General features: G+C 42.4%; 1 protein-coding gene across 1 annotated transcript in view; it reads left to right on the top strand.

Annotated features, from left to right (window-relative positions):
• The first annotated feature begins 1,417 nt into the window (after positions 1–1,417).
• Positions 1,418–2,660, top strand: part of lrrc17 (leucine rich repeat containing 17) — a 58,312-nt gene continuing 57,069 nt past the window's right edge. The window contains exon 1 of the mRNA XM_061914297.1: positions 1,418–1,588. The gene's annotated coding sequence lies outside the window, so the exon portion shown is untranslated. The remainder of the gene's footprint in view (positions 1,589–2,660) is intronic.

Below are 2,660 nucleotides of genomic sequence, written 5' to 3'. Positions count from 1 at the left end.
ATATACCTTTATATACATATATACATACATATATACCTATACTGTATATACCTTTATATACATATATACATACATATATACCTATACTGGCTCACCTGCACTGGCTTCCTGTGCACTTAAGATGTGACTTTAAGGTTTTACTACTTACGTATAAAATACTACACGGTCTAGCTCCAGCCTATCTTGCTGATTGTATTGTACCATATGTCCCGGCAAGAAGTCTGCGTTCAAAAGACTCCGGCTTATTAGTGATTCCTAGAGCCCAAAAAAAGTCTGCGGGCTATAGAGTTTTCCGTTCGGGCTCCAGTACTCTGGAATGCCCTCCCGGTAACAGTTTGAGATGCTACCTCAGTAGAAGCATTTAAGTCTCACCTTAAAACTCATCTGTATACTGTAGTCTTTAAATAGAGCTCCATTTTAGACCAGTTGATCTGCCGCTTCTTTTCTTTTTTCTCCTATGTCCCCCCCTCCCTTGTGGAGGGGGTCCGGTCCGATGACCATGGATGAAGTACTGGCTGTCCAGAGGCAGGACCCAGGATGGACCGCTCGCCTGTGTATGGGTTGGGGATATTTCTACGCTGCTGATCTGCCTCCGCTTGGGATGGTTTCCTGTGGACGGGACTCTGGCTGCTGTCTTGGATCCGCTTGAACTGAACTCTCGCGGCTGTGTTGGAGCCACTACGGATTGAACTTTCACAGTATCATGTTAGACCCGCTCGACATCCATTGCTTTCGGTCCCCTAGAGGGGGGGTTGCCCACGTCTGAGGTACTCTCCAAGGTTTCTCATAATCAGTATTGTCACTGGATGTGAATTCTCCCTGCCCACTGGGTGTGAGTTTTCCTTGCCCTTTTGTGGGTTCTTCCGAGGATGTCGTAGTCGTAATGATTTGTGCAGTCCTTTGAGACATTTGTGATTTGGGGCTACATAAATAAACATTGATTGATTGAGTGATAGTAGTGGCTTTCAGTGGGACTTTAAAACCCACTGTTTCTATTATATTAAAGAACTAGTGTCTTACCCAGGCAGCCTAAGACACACAACAGCGGAGCCAGAACTATGCATGAGTATATAATACATACAAAAGAAAACAGTGGCAGGATTAATGTTTACTACCTAAATACTGCAGTAGTCATCGGAAGTACGATTCCCCCCGTAAAATAGACTATTATTTACATTTGTAAAGCTGTCCTGTCTGTTTGAATGACATCACAATGGCCATAATGGACACGTCTATCTCGCCGTGCATCAGGCCAGTTAGCACTATGCTCTAAAGGAGCTGAGAGGGATTATTTAGGAAGGTGGGAAGCCAGTGCAGACCCTCCTCCATGTCCATGTGTGTTGTGGGATGTGTAACACTAAACCACACGCAGCCCTCTGGCCCCTTTGACAATTAACTTCTTAGTTGGGGGAGAGAGGGAGCGAGCGAGCGAGCGAGCGAGCGAGAGAGAGAGAGAGAAGCCTTTTTCACTCTCCTTAGTTTAAGTTCAGATTCAGACGTTCTTGGCTCGGACGCAGGGCTCATGTCAGGATTAGGAGCCGGGGACGCGGGACCAACCGGTGATCTGCAGGATTCCCTCCCCGGACAGGTAAGACATTTAACTTGGAAAAAAAAATGTGTCAGCATTTTTTGTTTTTTTTTGGTCCATGCTGTAGTTTGTGCATATATTACTTTTGATGCATGCACATCAAGGACTTTGAGGTCTGACCCAGTTTCTTCTGTCTTGCACACAAACAGATCCATGCAGCTAAAGCCACTTTCAAACTGCTGTGATTTACCATCTCTGTCCCCCTCTTAAAATGCATCTTAAAGCTCTCTTCTTGTAATTAGATTTTAGAACCAGTCATTTACACAAAAGGTAGAAAGAACCATGCAGCTGAAGCTACACTGCCATGATTGAACATCTCTGTCCCCTCTTAAAATGCATCTTAAAACTCACTTCTTGTAATTATATTTTAGAACAAGTCATTTACACCGAAGGTAGAAAGATGCATGCAGCTAAAGCTACACTGCCATGATGTGACCATCTCTGTCCCCTTTTAAAATGCCTTTTAAATCTCACTTCTTGAATACATATGTTAGAACAAGTCGTTTACACAAACAATAGATCCATGCAGCTAAAACCACACACAAACTGCCATGATTGACCATTTCTGTCCCCTCTTAAAATGCATCTTAAAACTCACTTCTTGTAATTAGATTTTAGAACAAGTGATTTACACCAAAGGTAGAAAGAACCATGCAGCTAAAGCTACACTGCCATGATGATACCATCTGTGTCCCCTTTTAAAATGCATCTTAAAACTAATTTCTCGTAATTATATTTTAGAACCAGTCGTTTACACAAAAGCCAGATCCATGCAGCTAAAAACACACTCAAACTGCAATGATTTACCAACCCTGTCCCCTCTTAAACCTCATATTTTAGAGCTGGTATAGTATTTTACACAAAAGGCAGCTCCATGCAGCTTAAACCACTCTCACTGCCATGGTTTACCAGCTCTGTATCTTTTTATACTCCACTTTTTGTTGTTATATGTGTCGTTGACTTGTGTTTTTATATTTCCTTATTGCTGCTTATTGTTGTTGTGGTTATCTCCATATGAGTTCTCTTTGTTTTTAACTGTGGTTGTTGTTAAAGTGCTTTATTAAAACAGTAT

This window comes from Nerophis ophidion, linkage group LG10 (assembly GCF_033978795.1).
Source record: "Nerophis ophidion isolate RoL-2023_Sa linkage group LG10, RoL_Noph_v1.0, whole genome shotgun sequence".
Classification (NCBI taxonomy): Eukaryota; Metazoa; Chordata; class Actinopteri; order Syngnathiformes; family Syngnathidae; genus Nerophis; species Nerophis ophidion.
This window is presented reverse-complemented; position numbering and strand designations above follow the sequence as displayed.